At 36.5% G+C, this 18,461-nt stretch overlaps 1 protein-coding gene and 1 non-coding gene across 2 annotated transcripts in view; one reads left to right on the top strand and one right to left on the bottom strand.

Moving 5' to 3' along the window:
• Positions 1-18,461, bottom strand: part of Nfatc3 (nuclear factor of activated T cells 3) — a 107,155-nt gene that overhangs the window by 78,163 nt on the left and 10,531 nt on the right.
• On the top strand, positions 138-242 carry LOC124967682 (U6 spliceosomal RNA). Its single transcript, XR_007105600.1, has one exon. It is a non-coding gene; the product is annotated as a U6 spliceosomal RNA (small nuclear RNA).

An 18,461-nucleotide genomic window follows, 5' to 3' on the forward strand; every position in this document is an offset into this window, starting at 1 on the left:
CAGTTTCTGAGGCCAGCCTTGAACTTATGCTCCTCCAGCCTCAGCCTTCCAAGTGGGAGAGATCACAAGCTACTACCCTTGTTAAAATTCTCTTCTAAGAAAGGCAAAAATGAAGGCCAAAGCAGAAAATAAATGCAGTGCTCATTTCAGCAGCACATGTACTACAAATGAAACAACAGAGACAATCAACATGGCCCCTACGTACGGGTGACGCCCATTTGTAAAAGGTACCATACTTTTCTGGAAGTATTAGATGCAAAAGTAGTAGCTTTAAATTTACAGAATTTACCTAGCTAAAGCAAATTCTGCTGTGACCAATCCAATATATTCAGAACATTATCTGTCTAAAAGCATTTTTTGAATTTCGACTAAGATAACTTTTAGTACCCTCTTAAATATCAAAGCAGTGGTGGTCTGGAAGTCATGTGTGAATGACTCAAGATGAACATGTTTACCAAGTGTTAGGAAATAAAAATTATTTTGATGAATAAAAAAAGAAAAATAATATAAAAAACAAAAGGGAAAAGCATCAGAGAAACTAAAACATGGTTCTATGAGATCAAATGAACTGAAAACTTATGATCACACAAAAACCTGTATGAATTGTTTATAGCAGATTCATTCAAAACTGCCACATATTGAAAAGAAACATGATATCTTTCATCAGTCAGATAAATTAAGTATGGTGCTGGGCATGGTAGGAGGCAGGAGGATAACAAGTTCAAAATCAGACTCAGCAACTTAGAGACTCTGTCTCAAAATAAAATCAGAGTGACAGATAAAAAACTCTATACATTTATCAAAATTAAAAGCTTTGGGAGGGGATGGCTTATGGTAGAATGAGTATTTAGCATGTATAGAGGCCCTGGGTTTGACCCTCAGTAACTAAAGAACAAATTAAAAGTTTCTGTGCATCAAAGGACACCACTAAAAAAGCAAAAAGGGGACTGGGGATGTAGCTCAGTGACAGAGTACTTGTGTAGAATGGGTGAGGCCCTGTGTTCAATCCCCAGCACTATTTAAAAAAAAAAAAAAAAAAAAAAAAAATATATATATATATATATAAAGAAGGGAAGAAGGAAAGAAAGATAAGAAAAGAAGGATAAAAAGACAACTTACAGGATGAAAGAAAACTCTTATGACATATATTCTAGATATATCTGATAAGTGTTTAATGCCTGGAATATAGAAAGAACTCTTACAACTCAATAAAAAAGATACCCAATTTAAAAATGGACAAATGACTTGACTAGATATTTATCCAAGGGAAATATACAAATAACCAATAAGCACAAGAAAATGTTCAGCATCATTAGCTGTTAAGAAAATGCAAACCAATCACAGTACGATACCTACCTGAACTTCAACTTTACTACAAAGCAATAGTAACAAAAACGGCATGGTATTGGTACCAAAATAGACAGGTAGATCAATGGTACAGAATAGAAGACACGGACACAAACCCAAACAAATATAATTTCCTCATACTAGACAAAGGGGCCAAAAATATGCAATGGAGAAAAGATAGCCTCTTCAATAAATGGTGCTGGGAAAATTGGAAATCCATATGCAACAAAATGAAAATAAACCCATATCTCTCACCGTGCACAAAACTAAACTCAAAATGGATTAAGGACCTCGGAATCAGACCAGAGACCCTGCATCTTATAGAAGAAAATGTAGGTCCAGATCTTCAACATGTCGGCTTAGGACCAGACTTTCTCAACAGGACTCCCATAGCACAAGAAATAAAAGTAAGAATCAACAACTGGGATAGATTCAAACTAAAAAGCTTTCTCTCAGCAAAGGAAACTATCAGCAATGTGAAGAAAGAGCCTACAGAGTGGGAGAAAATCTTTGCCAATCATACTTCAGATAGAGCACTAATCTCCAGAATCTATAAAGAACTCAAAAAACTCAACACCAAGACTACAAATAATCCAATCGACAAATGGTCTAAGGAAATGAACAGACACTTCACAGAAGAAGAACTACAAACAATCAACAAACATATGGAAAAATGTTCAACATCTCTAGTAATAAAAGAAATGCAAATCAAAACCACCCTAAGATTCCATCTCACCCCAATCAGAATGGCGATTATCAAGAACACAAGCAACAACAGGTGTTGGCGAGGATGTGGGGAAAAAGGTACACTCATACATTGCTGGTGGGGTTGCAAATTAGTGCAACCACTCTGGAAGGCAGTATGGAGATTCCTTAAAAAACTTGGAATGGAACTACCATTTGACCCAGCTATCCCACTCCTTGGCCTATACCCAAAGGACTTAAAATCAGCATACTACAGAGATACAGCCACATCAATGTTCATTGCTGCTCAATTCACCATAGCCAGATTGTGGAACCAACCTAGATGCCCTTCAGTTGATGAATGGATAAAGAAACTGTGGCATATATATTCAATGGAATATTACTCAGCCATAAAGAATGATAAAATTATTGCATTTGCAAGCAAATGGACGAAATTGGAGAATATCATGCTAAGTGAGATAAGCCAATCTCAAAAAACCAAAGGAAGAATGATCTCGCTGATAAGTGGATGATGATACATAATGGGGTGTGGGAGGGGTTAGTTCTAGGGTTAGAGTGAGGGTTAGGGAGGGGGGCAAGAATGGGGGAAGGAAGGACTGTATAGAGGGAAAAGAGGGATGGGAGGGGTGGGGGGAAGGGGAAAAAAATAACAGAATGAATCAACCAACATCACCCTATGTAAACGTATGATTACACAAATGGTATGCCTTTACTCTATGTACAAACAGTGAAAGAACATGTATCCCATTTGTTCACAATAAAAAAAAAAAAAAAAAAAAAAAAAAAAAAAAAAAAAAGATATATTAGCACCCTAAATCAATGTTAGTTGGAGATGTTTATAGACGTAATCTGAAGGAATTTTTAAATAAAAATGTATTTATGGTTAATCCTTCACAATTGTTAAGTTTTGATTGTTACTATACGTATGCCTATGAAAATATTTTAAATTGAAGTACAGTAACTTGGAGTCAACACTTCAGCATGTAGGCCCAGGCAATGACTTTCTCAACAGAACCCCTAAACCTCAGGAAACAATGTCAAGAATTAATAAATGGGATAGCATCAAATTAACAAGCTTCTGCACAGCAAAGGAAACAACTGGGAATGTGAAGAGAGAACCTACAGAATGGGATAAAAATCTTTGCTAGTTACAGAGAATTAATATCTAGAATACATAAAGAACTCAAAAAACTTAACCCCAAAAATCAAATAATCCAATTAATAAAGGGGCAAATGAATTAAAAAGACACTTCTAAAAAGAAGAAATACAAATGACCAAAAAATACATGAAAAAATGTTCATCATTAGCAATTAGAAAATTACAAAGCAAGGGCTGGGGATATAGCTCAGTTGGTTGAGTGCTTGCCTTGCAAGGCACAAGGCCCTGGGTTCAAATCCCCACTACCGCAAAAAAAAAAAAAAAAAAAAGAAAAAAAAGAAAGAAAAGAAAAATACAAAGCAAAACTACACTGAGATTTCATCTTCTACCAGTCAGAATGGCAGTCATCAAAAATACAAATAAATAAATGCTAGAAAGAATGTGGATAAAAAGAAACACTTTTATACTGTTGGTGGAACTGTAAATTAGTACAACCATTATGAAAATCAGTATGGCGTTTCCTCAAAAGACTAGGCATGGAACTACCATATAACCCAGCTATACCACTTCTCAGTCCCTATCCCGAAGAATTAGTCATCTTACTATAGTGATACATGCATACCCATGTCTACAGCAGCACAATTCACAATGGTCAAACCATGGAACCAGCCTAGATGTCCACTCACAGATGAATGGATAAAGAAAATGTATATATACACAATGGAGCTGTATTCGGCCATAAAGAAAAATCAAACTATGTCATTTGCAGGAAAATGGAGGGAACTTGAGGACATTATGTTAAGTCAAATAAGTTGAACTCAGAAGGTTAAGGGTCATATGTTTTCTCTCATAAGCAGAAGCTAGAAAGGAAAAGGAAAAGAAAAGTGGGGGTGGAGCTCATGAAAATCAAAGGGAGATTAGTAGAGGAAAGGAACCAAAGGGGTGGGTGTTGCGGAGGGAGGGGGAAAGTGTTGGGGAGTGATACAAAGGTAAAAAAATGTACATTTATATGATGATTACCCTAGTATTGTTTAAATGAGTATTTGTAGCTCAGAATAAAATTTCCAGAGTTGAAAAAAAAAAAAAAAAAAAAAAAAAAAAGAAAATGCAAACCAATCACAGTACGATACCAAAAAACAGGTAATAACAAGTAAAGGCAAGGATATGGAAAAACTGGAACCCACATAGGACTGGTGGGACATAAAACTGTTGTGGAAAAGTTTGTAGGATTGTCAACAGTTAAAAATAACTAAAATATGATCCAGCAATTTCATTCTTAGGTACATACCCAAGAGAAATGAAAATGTACATGCCCACACACCAATTTTTACATGAATGCTTACAGTAGTACTTATAATAGCACCAAAAATATTATATAGGGGTAATATTTATTGGGGGTAAATCTGATAAAATATGTATAAAACTTTTACATTTAAAATTTTAAAATGTTTGCTGAAAAAAATTATAGGAAATAATGATTAAATAATAAAAAATGAAGAGGTCTGAGTATATAGCTCAGTGGTAGAGCACCTGCCTAGCTTCTGCAAGGGTTCAACCACCAGCAATAATAATAACAGTAACAACAATAACAATAACAGAGGTCTTACTTATAGGATAGAAGATACAATTATCATTAAGATAGCCACTCTCCCAAAACTTGTCTACAGATTTAACACAATCCCAATCAAAATTCCAGTAGGTTGCCAGACATGGTGGTACATACCTGTAATTCCAGCTACTCAGGAGGCTGAGGCAGGAGGACAACTTTAAGGCCAGCCTCAGCATTTTAACAAGACGTTGTCTCAAAATAAAAAGGGCAGGGGATGTAGCTCAGTAGTAGAGCACCACTGAGCTCAATCACTAGTACAGAGAAAAAAAAAAAAAAAAAAAGAGGGAGGAAGAAGGGGAGAGGGGGAAAAGAGAGAGAGGAAGAGAGGTGTAAGGGGGGAGAATAGCCAAAACAATTTGATAAAGAACAAAGTTGGATGAGTCACATTATCTGTACAGTAATCATGACAGTGTACTATCACTAAAGGAAGAAACACAGCTTAATGGAACAGAACAAATGATCCAAAATTAAACTCAAACATGTACATTCACCTATTTTTTTAAATTATTTTACTATAATTATTATATAATAATTATTTATAAATTATTTTATTATAGACCTTTACTTTTATTCTTTTATTTATATGCAGTGCTGAGAATCAAACCCAGTGCCTCACACAAGCTAGGCAAGTGCTCTACCACTGAGCCACAACCCCAGTCCCATTAACCTAATTTTTAATCAATGGTAAAATTAATGCATTAATTAATTAATGGAGAAAGAATAGTCTTTTCATAAATGGGTCTGAAAAAATTAGGTATCTATGTGTAAAAAGAATAAACCTAGCTCCATCTCTCATATCATACATAAAAATTAACCCCAAACTGATCATAGTCCTAAATGCATATGAATCTCGAAAAGAAAACCTGTGAGTCTGAATTAGGCAAAGAATTCTTAGATAGAATACCAAGTGTATAACCCATAAAAGAACAAATTGATAAATCAAAGTCATCAAAATTTAAAACTTCTACAAAAGATATTAAGAGAATGAAAAGACAAGCCACAGATTGAGAGAAACTCTTTACAAAGAATATATCTGATAAAGCACTTGTGTCTAAAAAGAAAAATTAACTCATAAAACTCAACAATAAGAAAAAAATTTTAATGAGATAAGACAGAATTTTAAAAATTACTCTATTTTTTTATGTGGTGCTGAGGATCGAACCCAGTGCCTCACATGCAGCACTCTACCACTGAGCCACAACCCCAGCCCAAACAACTCAATTTTAGAAAGGGACAAAGACCTGAACAGATACAAGACCAAAATGATATACAGATGGCAAAAATCAAAAATAATGCTCAACAATATTAGTCATTAGAAATATATGAGACCGTGCCTGTGCCCTCTTGGAGTCACCCTATATCCATGCATCTAGCATCCAGTGACACATGCCGCTCAATGGTGTCCAGGCTGTGGCTGGTGCTGCTGCTTCTGGCACTGATCCTACCCACACAGATTTATTCAAGCCAAACATCTTGAATAACTTTCAAGTAACTCCTCAAAGAGTACCTCTGCTGCCCCCAATTCAACTAATGCTACACCCAAGGCAGGTGGCAGGGCCTTGCAGTCAACAGCCAGTCTCCTTGTGATCTCACTTTCTCTTCTACATCTCTTAGAGACTCAGGCTAAGAAATGTCTCTACTTCCCCATCTTCTAAACTCAATCCAAATGGTGACTGGGAGTCCAGTATGTCAAGGAAGAAGCATGTCTACATCAAATCAACCAATTCCACTTGTGATTTTATTAGCAGACAAAACATTGAGAATTCCAAATTGACTGGTGTGAAGGAAATGTGAAGGATTTCACCAGTGATGAATGCTAATATTAAATCTGCTTAAGTTTCACACACAGGATAAAAAGAGATAATGTCCAAAACTGAGACATGATTTCCTTGAATGAGGCATAAGAAATATGGCTATTAAAACTCTACCTTGAAAACAAGAATACATTTTTATGTAGAGATAAAGGATGGAATGTGAAATAGAGATTTCAGTTTTCATTTGGTTCATGAAATACGTAAGGCCAAAAAACAGGTAATATAAAAAGCTTCCATGATTATTCTATTTATATGTACATTAGAAGGAACTTTCAGATGTTACTGTAAGGCTGGGAAAATAGTTCAGTTGGTAGAGTGTTTGCCTAGCATACACAAGGCCCTAAGTTCAATTCCCAGCACCACCCAAAAAAAAAAAAAGTTACTGAAAATCCTCAATGTACTGTTTCAGCAGTACTAATTTAATGCTGATATATTCTAGATAGTTTCACATTGTTAAGCTATTTCTGTTCCCTTGGGAACTGAACTCTTTCCTTTATGGTTTTTGGACTTGACATTATGTTTGAACTTTAATGTGCAAATTGACATGTGGGGATTGGGGATTTAGCGCAGTGGCAGAGCACTTGTTGAACATGTGAAAGGCCCTCAGGGGGAAAAAATTGACATATGTTAGGGCAATGACTGAAATTTACCCCAAATCAGGGCATCATGAGTAAACCTTGCTTATCCTCTCAAAGTCAAATGGTAGGCATCTCCCATCTCTTGCTTTCATTCAATAAGAGTGCCAGATTTCCTTAGTTAAACAGATTCCAAAGAGTAAAACTACATTGACCTCAACTAATTTCAAGATGCTGCTTTTTATTTCTGCATTTGTTGAATTCTTTCCACAATTTAAAATTGGTCAGTTTTGGGGTTGGGGATATAGCTCAGTTGGTAGAGTGCTTGCCTCACAAGTACAAGGCCCTGGGTTCAATCCACAGAACAGCAAAAAAAAAAAAAAAAAAGAAAGAAAAAAAATGGGCCAATTTTTTTGAAGGTAAAATGGCAAATCTTGAAATTAGGAAGGTAACTATGTGAAGAAGCCAAAACTATAAATCAAGCATTTGGGAAGTGAAGACTGGAAGCTACCTTGCATATAAATTCACAAAAACTTTCATTCCCCCCTGCGGTGCTGGGGACTGAACCCAGGGCCTTGTGCTTGCAAAGCAAACACTCTACCAACTGAGCTATATCCCCAGCCCACACAAAAACTTTTATACTTTTTCCGTAAATACTTTTTTTAAAACTATGAATCAGAACAGCCACACTTGGAACACTTTCTGTTATCAGTCAATATTTTTAGATAGTTAGAACTTGATCCTAAGCTTAAAAGCAGTCTTGATCCTCTAAATCTTTTACAACTACCTTGATACACAGAAATCTTTTTAAAAAGACACTCCCTGAAATCTTTTATTCACATGGTCACACACTGATGCTTATGTTCAATATCTAATATGGCCACAGCAGTCTTGGTAACCCAAATCATTTTTTCTCATCTTTAGAAACCTACATGGGAGCTGGGTTGTGGCTCAGTGGTAGAGCGCTTGCCTAGCATGTGTAGGGCACTGAGATTGAGTCTCAGCACCACAAATAAATAAATGAATAAAATAAAGGTCTATCAACATCTAAAAAAATTAAAAAAAAAAAAAGAAACCTATGTGGAAACAACCAGATCGAACATCTAAAGCTACTGTGTGTGAATGAACACAACCCTTTGCTTCAAACCTGAATGCTGTACATCTATTTGGATTGTATATTGTGTTTGAGTATTTATACTTTGATTCATAGTAACTTCTCATGTTATGGAAATGATCTGCATTGAACACAAACTGTAAATAAAAATAAATGGCTGAAAGAGCAAAAACAAAAAAGAAAAATATAAATGAAAGACACAATGAGATACCACTATACATTCATCAGAGTAACTAAAAAAAGTGATCAAATTCCAAATGGTGGATAAGTCATTCACAACTAGTAGGAATGTAAAAGTGTGGCAGTCACTTATAAAATTAAACTCACATATTGGAGGTCAGAAGGCAACTGTACTTTTGATCATTTATAGCAGAAAAATGAGAACTTGTATTCAAACAAAAAAACTGTGCTCAAATATTCACAGCAATTCTATAGTCAATAATTGGAGGGCTGGGGAGACAGCTCAGCTGGTAGAGTGCTTGCCTTGTAAGCACAAGGCCCTGAGTTCGATCCCCAGTACCGCAAAAAAAAAAAAAAAAAAAAAAATTGGAAATAACCCAAAAGCCCTTCAATGGGTAAAGCATTAAGCAAACCGTAGTACATCCGCATCATGGAATGCTACTCAGCAATACAAAAGAACAAACTATTAATAAACTCAACAACTTGGAAGAACTGCCAAAAATGAGTGAAAAAAGTCCAATTTAACATGTTGCATACTCTATGACAATTTATATAATACATTCTTGAAATAAAATTACAGAGGTAGGAATAGCTTAGTGATTGCTAGGAATTCCAGATAAGGATGGGGAGGGAAGGAGTGGGTGCGGCTATAAAGAGGTCAGTGAGATTGAACCTTGTAATAAGAGAGCGGATCCATATCTTGATGGTGGTAATGGTTACATGAATCTATACATGTAACAAAACTGCACAGAACTACAGAGAGAGAGAGAGAGAGAGAGAACGAACATATAACTGGTGACATCTCAGTAAACTGCACCAATGTCAATTTCCTGGTCTTCATACTATCCTATAGTTATGTAAAATGCTAACAATGGGAGAAACAGTACTGAGTACCCAGAACATCCCCATATATATATATATATATATATATATTTTCAATTTCCTGTGGATCTATAATTATTTCAAAATTTAAAGCACTTTTTTTATTTTATAATTTTATTTTATTTTCATAGTGCTGGGAATCAAACCACTGGCCTCATACATGCTAAGCAAGTGTTCTACTACTGAGCCACACCCCAATTCCCAAAACCTTTTTAAAATGGGCAAAAGACTTGAACTGATACTTCACCAAAAAAGATATTCAGATGACAAATAAGCATATGAAAAGATATTCCAAAGCTTTACTCATCAGGAATATATAAATTAAAACCAAAAGGAGATACTACTAAACATCTGTTAGAAGGACTAAACCTACAAAGACAGATCAAACCAAACGTTGGTGAGGATGTGAAAATATGTAATTCTGCAGCTAGCGAAAATGTAAAAGGATATACATTCCTAATATGTGTCCATACAAAGACTTACAGATGAACATTCATAACAGTTTTGTTTGTAACAGTCAAAACCTGAAACAATCCAGAAGCCCAAACAAATTGTAGTATACACACATAATGGAAACTACTCTAATAAAAATAAATTATCTATTTTTATTCTCAATAACAAGTATAAATCTCAAAATAATAATTAATAACAAGTATAAATCTCAAAATAATGATTAAGAAGTCAACCCCCCCCACACACATACACAAAAACACACTATGATCCCATTTACATAACATCTGTGATTAGTAGTTACCTGAAAAAGGGGAAGAAGGGAATGGGAGAAAATGATTACAAAGGAAAACAAGAAATCTTTTGGATATGTTCACTATCTTGAACGTGGTTAGTTTCATGGGTCTATACACACATCAAAACCTATACCTGGGGCTGGGGAGATAGCTCAGTTGGTAGAGTGCTTGCCTCGCAAACACAAGGCCCTGGGTTCAATCCCCAGCAGCGCAGAAACAAAACAAAACAAAAAACCTAAAACTGGGTAGGGGATGTGGCTCAGTGGTAGAGCAAAGCTCTTGGTGCAATTGCCAGCACCACATATACACACACGATTATATAAATACTTGTACTTTATGTCAAATACACTTACATAAAGCTGTTTTAACAATAAATAGCTAAAAACCTCTTCTACCTTGGCTTTTGTTCAGTACAGTATTCAGTTTTCTCTTGGTTGTCTTTTCTTTTTTGTACCAAGGATTGAACCCAGGGGCATTTTACCCCTGAGCTACATCATCCCCACTCTCTATTTTATATTTAATTTTGAGACAGGGCCTCACTAACTGCTGAGGCTAGCCTCAAACTTGTGATCCTTCTGCCTCAGTCTCCTGAGTTATTGGAATTATAGGCATGTGCCACCACGCCAGATTTGGTTGTCTATCTTAACTCTCTGACACTTCCTCAGGGTTCTCTTGTCATCAAATATTGTTGTTTCCAGGACTCTGTTATCAGTCTTCTTTTCCCATTCTAATCTATACCCTCCTGCAATGACTTCACTCATGCCCATGATTTCAAATATCATTTATATCTTCTGTGAAAAATTATCTTCTGAGTCCTAAACTTTTATTTCCAATTGCCTAACAAATCTAAAAACACCTCTAACCAGACATACACATGACTACATGTTCTCCTAGCATTCAATACCTTTATTTTCCTAACACCTGTTTCACAAATAATTACTAGACTGTAAGTTCCATGGAGGGCAAGGGCCATATGTGTCTTGTTCACCTCTATTTTGACAGAATTTTCATGCTGCTTATTAGCACATTTTATTAAACCAAATTCTCTCTTCCACTCCCCAACTTCAAACCTGATTCTTCTACCACAATTGACTCAAGTTAGTAAAAGAAATCATCCTATCCTTCCTCTCCTTATACAATTGATACCATACCCTATTAGTTTATTTCCTCTAAATCTATCTCAGTTCTATTTCCACCTTGGCATCTCTGCTACTCTACCCTTTTTGTTTGTCAGATACATTTGTTCCCACCTCCATTCCTACTTTCCTCAATTCACTCCCCACAGAGCAGCAGCGATCTGAGCTATAAATATGACATTTCTGTCCAGTTTGGAATTCTTCAATGGCTCCCTGATGTCTTCAAACTAAAATCCAAACTCCTCAATATAGCATGATAGGGCTTCCTTCTCCAATCACATCTGGATACTCCAGAATCCTGATCTTCCACTTTTCCAAATGTTCTTTAACCGTGTTCCTTAACCTGTCTCTGGGCATGGTAATTTCCAAATGTTCTTGAACCATGTTCTTTAATCTGTGTCTCTGGGCATGGTAATCAATCAACCTGAAATGCAGGAACTCTTTTATCTCTCTGGTGAACTCACCCTTTTGGATTTGGCTCAAAAGCACCCTCTTGGGGCAGGGGTTGTGGCTCAGTGGCAGAGCACTAGTCCTGAGTGTGTGGGGCACTGGGTTTGATCCTTAGCACCAAATAACAAATAAAATAAAGGCATTCTGTTCATCTACAACTACAAAAAAGAACTAAAAAGAAAAAAACCAACCAAACAAAAAACACTCTTACCTCTCAAAGTTAAGCTCTTTGTCATTATGTTCTCAGAGGACCTTCTCTATACTTACTACATTAATATTGCTATATTTATTTATGTCCATTTCAATAAACTAAATAACATTAAATTTGTTTTCCCAATATTTGTCACATAATAATACTGACACAACAAAATTTTATTAAAGATTGAATAGTTTAGTATATCCACCTAATGGAAGGAATTGTGAGGTCCCTTTCAGCTTAGTTACTCCAAGATATCATCCAGTGCTTCTGTGTCCAATGCATAGTCTTCTATTTTTTCGTTTTAACAAAAGCTAGTTCCTTTCGAACTAGCCAGAGTAACATAAGACATTTTAAAAAGCATTTTCAAAACACTTTAGTAGCTGAGCATGGTGGTGCATGCCTATAATTCATTACTGGGAAGGATAAAGCAGGAAGATCGAAAGTTTGATGCTGGCCTAGGCAACTTAGCATGACCCTATCTCAAAATAAATTTTAAGGAAAAAAAAGTGGAAATGTAGCACTTGCTTAGCATGTGTCAGTTCCTTGGTTCAATCCTAGTACCACTAATCATCACCATCATCATAAATATATAGATTAGTAAAATTAAAAGGTAGAGTGCTTGCCTAGCATGGATGAAGCCCTGGATTCAATCCCTAACCCCACCAGAAAAACGAAAAGCAAAGAGACTGGTTTTTATGAGGTAGCCCTGTAAGATTCTGTACAGCTGTATAACCATCTGATTGCACTCAAATCACACACGAAGAATATGAATCTATTTCCCCACATCTCCGGCCCAGCAGACACCTAGTTCACTGGTCAAAGAAACCTGACAATACATGATCAGTAGTCATGTTTTCCTCTCTTTTTCTGCATCTCTATCATCTCATATCATCTCAAAGCTCATCTCAAGAATGCTGACAAAGCAGGAGAAAAAGCAAGGATCAGAAAAGGTAACGAACAGTAAAAGTCACATATACATTTTTAAAGTTCCTCAGATCCAGCATAATGTAGTTAGTAAGTCAGAAGGTTCTTGGGGTAACCACCTCACTGCATCCATTTTCCCTTTTATCTCCTTAAAAGTTTTTCATCTATGTACTCATTCCTCTTCTATGAAGCAGGTGCTCCATGCGAAGCCAATCACATCAATCAGGTCAAGGGATAGTCCTACTTGGCTAAGAATAATTCCTTCCAACTTTATCAGTGACTAATTTAAGAAAGGGAATATAACCCAATTTTGGTCAATTAAATATAAGGTTAATTTTGCTGAGCCCTTCTGGAAAAATTCTTCCACATTCTTAAAAGCAAAGTGCCATGTGAGGCCAATATCTATGTCTCTTTCCTTCCCTCCCACCACAAATATCAACCCAAAATATAATTATTTTGCATATGTTTAAACTAGAAAATGAAAAGTATTTTCAATTTCTTTTAAGCAGAAATCAGATAATAAAAAGTCAACGAAAGTTCTAAAACAGTGATCAAGCCAACATTTACAAGGTAACCAACCACGCAACAAAAAGTCCTTCTTGCTTTGGGACAGAAAAGGAAAGTTCTGGTGAAGCCAGACAATGGGGTATGTTATGTATAAAACAGAGAAAAGTAGGAAAAGTTCAAAAGATACTACTGATCTTGGGAGATAAGAATAAAAGGCAGGTAGCCCAGTATGGTGGTGCCTGCACTTAATTCAGACTATTACCAGCTACTTGGGAGGCTGAGGTCAGAGCATCAAAAGTTAATGCCAGACTGCACAATTCTGTGAGACCCTGTCTCAAAACAAAAATAAATAAAGATTTGGGGATGTAGCTCAGTGGTACAGCACATGATTACCATGTAGGAGGCTGCAGGTTCAAATCCCAGTATAGTGAAAAAGAATAAATGGCAGAAGATAAATTGATCAAAATATCAAGGAAAAAAATGTGCATCAATGTTGGTGGCTATAAAAGGCAGTACAGTTTTACATGCATTCTAAATTCAAATAAATAGAACTCATTTTTTTAACATGTGAAAGCAAAATATAAACCTTGAAAAAACAAATGACCTACATCCCCCAATAGAGCATTTTTAAAATTCTAAAACTTTTCCTCATTAGGTTCAGCACAACTTTGATGACAAATCTGAAAATGCTTTAAATTTTAGGGCTGGGAGTGTAGCTAAGTGGCAGAGTGCAGGGGAGAGGAGTTATGGCAGGTGGCAGGTATTATAAAGCCTGCAAGTCAGGCATAGTGGCACATGCCTGTAACCCATTGACTCAAGAGCTGAGGCAGGAGGATCACAAGATCCAGGTCAGTATCAGTAACAGTGAGACTTTTACCAACTTAGCAAGACCCTGTCTCAAAATTTAAAAAAATTAAAATAAAAGGGCTGGGGATGTAGTTCAGTAGTAAAGTGCCCCTGGGGTTCAGTCCAACTACCAAAAAGAACTGCAAAGCAGAACATCAGGATAACATGGGAGCTGAAAGGGGTTGCCAAAAAGAACCAAATCCTCCTTATTAGTAATCTCCCCTAAAGCCTAAAATAGGCTGGGAGTGCACTTGAGTCCTGGAAGTGCTAGTTTAGGTTGTAAAAGGTCCTGGGTTCAATGCCCGGCACCCAAAAAACAAACCCTAAAACAATAACACCTCTTAAATCTACAGATACACATGGAAAAAAAGAGAAAAGGACCTAAGAGACAAATTTGGGTCTAACACATATAATGGGTGCAGTACCATTGGATGGTGCAAGTCTATTGGTCTGGCTATATCACTACTACCATTTTAAAATTTTGTAAGCAGCATACCTCAAGTGCCTATTTCGAGACAAAAGCAAAAATCTAGTCACAGGAACACATGTAACTTATAAGTCCTAGCTAAGATATGTTTGATTCCATGTGTTCACCATGAGTCTTGCTTTCCCCAAGGGGAGGGGGATAAATTATATCTATATTTATACTCTCTGCAAAGTCCAGAGGCAAAGCAGGCATAGCAGAGTCCAAGACTTAAGCTAAAAAACCAAGGCCCAAATTCCAACTATTCCACTTTCTAAATGATCAAGTCTTTGTCTATTTGTTTCTTCACATATAAAAATAAAATAATGCCTACCTCTCTAGGTTATCATGAGTCTTAGGGATAATGCATATAAAAATACTTGCACATAATATGTTCTCAATAATACTGGATTTAGTATTTCTCTAACACAACATATGCAAAAAAAGTCACAAAAGTGATCAAAATGATAGGCTTTATAAAAACAACTCCAGAATTTTCAATCATAGATTAAGCAATTTACTGAAGAGCAAAGATTTGAAAGTTAGATGTCCTAGGTCTTCGTTTTGACATTAACTAGTTAAACTGTTCAATTTGGTAAGTCAGTGTGAACTTCAGTTTCTTCCCATGAAATGAAAGGACTAAAATAGTCAGATGCTATTCTGTGCCTTTTTGCAATGTCACACAAATAACAATAGAAATGAATCTAGATGTTGCTCACAGTGACATCAAAATGTCTCTTAATGATCTCTAATAAGGAAAGGCTATAAAACATAAAACATGGATATCCCAGGCAGTTCAAATGAGTATAGAACTCTGGGTCTAGAAAGTGACAAAAATAAAATTAAAGTGATGAGCTTGATGTTAATTTAATGAACCAATGACCATGACCTTTGAGGACAGTCACAGACAAAAAGGAGCAGAAATCGAAGATAACTTTAGAGGTGACTTTCAAAACTATATTTGGTCGAAGCAAGGAGCACATGCTGATAACCCTAACAACTCAAGAGGCATAGGCAGAAGGATTACAAATTTGAGGTCAGCCTGGACAACCTAGCAAAATCCTATTTCAAAATAAAAAATAAAAAGGGCTGGGGACCTAACTCAGTAGTACAGCACCACTAGGTTCAATACTCAGAATCTCCCCCATCAAAAACAAAAAGAAACAAAGCAAAACAAAACAACAAACAACCCTGAATTCAGGTGAATAAAATATAAAGAGAAGTCAAGTGTGGTGGCGCACACCTGTAATCCCAACTGCTGAGGAGGCTGAGACAGGAGGATCAACAAGTTCAAAGTCAGACTCAGCAAAAGCAAGGTGCTAAGCAACTCAGTGAGACACTGTCTCTAAACAGAACACAAAATAGGGCTGGAGATGTGGCTCAGTGGTCAAATGTCCCTGAGTTCAAAGCCCTGTAAACCCCTCCCCCCCCAAAATATAAAAAGAAAACCACACAAATCCAAATGGAAGGTGACCAAGACACTAACTTTGGCCATAGGACAAAAAGAAAGAGGGAGACACAAGTCACTTTTGAGAAGTGACAAAATTTACCAATCAACTCACATAAAAAGACAGCAATAAACTAAATCAACTTTTTAAAAAACCAGGGCACCATAGCAAAAGAAAAAAAATTATGCGTTAGTAGTTTTTACTGGTTTATACATCTTACCCAACTCCATACTAGGAATCAAACCTAAAGCTTTCTACTTCTCGACTATATCTGTAGCACCCTGCCTCCCCCAACCCCCCCTTTTTTTTTTTTAATTGTGAGGCAGGGTCTCACTAAGTTGCCCAGGCTGGCCTCAAACTTGCCATCTTTCTGCCTCAGTCTCCCAAGTAGGTGGGATTAAAGGCATGTGCCACTGCACCTGACTAGTTTATGCATTGTAATGCCCTAACAGGTTTTTTTAAATGTGTTTTTTTTGACCTTTATTTTATTCATTTATTTATATGTGGAGCTGAGAATTGAACCCAGTGCCTCACACGTGCTAGGCAAGCGCTCTACCACTGAGTCACAACCCCAGCCCTAGCCCTAACAGTTTTAATCAGAACTATGAAACTATTTCTTAGAGTTCTGGTTCTGAGGGTATTTTCGTTCATTTATTATTATTATTTTTGTGTGTGTGATGAGCAAGCACTCTACTGCTGAGCTACATACATAGTCTTTTTTCTTTTAATTCAATTTCAGAACAGGATCTCGATAAATTGCCCAGGCTGGACTCAAACTTGCAATCCTGCGCAGGTGGAATTACAGACATGCCACTCCACTCCTGGCAAGGGATCTGTTTATCACACTGAAGGTAGTATGTGATCTATGAAGGTAGTATGTGAGCTATGACAATTTTTAATATAATGAAAATGTCAATGTAATGTCACAGAGTTAAAGTTAAACATCATTTTATGAATATAAAAAAGTACACTGGCTGGATGCAATAACCAACATGCCTGTAATCCCAGCAACCCAGAAGTCCCATGCAGGAGGATCACAAATTCCAGGCTAGTCTGGGCAATTTAGGAAGACTCTGTCTCAAAACAAAAAACAAAAAGGGCTGGGGATGTAATCTGGTGGTAGAACACCCCAAGTTCAATTTCTAGTACTGCCAAAAAAACAAAACAAAACAAAAAAAAGTGTGCTGCATTGAAACAGAAGTATTTTGGGGAGGAATGGAGTGTCACAGGCCTGTGATCCCAGCAGCTTGGGAGGTTGATGCAGGAGGATCTAGAGTTCAAAGCCAGCCTAAGCAACTTAGCAAGGCCCTAAGTAACTCAGTCGGACCCTGTCTCTATATAAAATATAAAAAAGGGTTGGGTATGTGGCTCAGTGGTTCAATCCTTGTCACAAAAAAAGTGTTTCTGGAGTATGGCACAATGGCACATATCTAATATCCCAGCAATTTGGGAGGCTGAGGCAGGATTACAAATTCAAGCAATTCAGCAGGACTGTCTGAAGAAATAAAAAAGAGGGGCCAGGCACTGTGGCACAGGTCTATAATCCTAGTGATTTAGGAGGCTAAGGAAGAATGATTCTGAATTCAAGGCCAGTCTAAGCAATTCAGATCCCCATTTCAAAATAAAAAGGAGCATCCCAGCTTCAATCCCCAGTACTACAGAATGAATGAATAAATGAATGAATGAATGAATAAAATATATAAATAACAAACAGCTAGGGAAATAGGTCAGTGGTTCAACATCCCTGGGATTCAACCACCACTACCACACAGTAAGTATTTTTTTTTCTTTTCCAAATTCTGTTATTTTTTTCCTTTTACATTTATTGGTGCATTACAGTTGTACATAATAATGGGATTTGTTGTTACATATTTACATATGAACACCATGTAACAATATAATTTGGCCAATATCACTCCTCAGCACTTCCCCCATCCCTCCCACCTCCCACCCCTTGGTCCCTTTCCTCTACTAGTCTCCCTTTGATTTCCATGAGATCCACTGCACCTTTCTTTTCCTTTTTCCTCTCTAACTTCCTTATATAACAGAAAACACAGGATCCTTAACCTTCTGGGTTTGACTTATTTTGCTTAACATAAGGTTTTTAGTTCTATCCATTTTCCTGTAAATGCCATAATTTCACTTTTCTTTGTAGCTGAATAAAACTCCATTATATAGATATATATATACCACATTTTTAAAATTCATTCACCCTTTAATAGAAACCTAGGCTGGTTCCATAGTTTGGCTATTGTGAACTGTACTGCTCTAAACATGGGTATGCATGTATCACTGTAGTATGACAACTTTAATTCTTAAGGTTAAATTCCAAGGAATGTTATAGCTGGGTCATATGGGGGTTCCATATCTAGTCTTTTGAATAATCTCCACACTGATTTTCATAGTGATTGTACTAA

This window comes from Sciurus carolinensis, chromosome 16, assembly GCF_902686445.1.
Source record: "Sciurus carolinensis chromosome 16, mSciCar1.2, whole genome shotgun sequence".
NCBI lineage: Eukaryota > Metazoa > Chordata > Mammalia > Rodentia > Sciuridae > Sciurus > Sciurus carolinensis.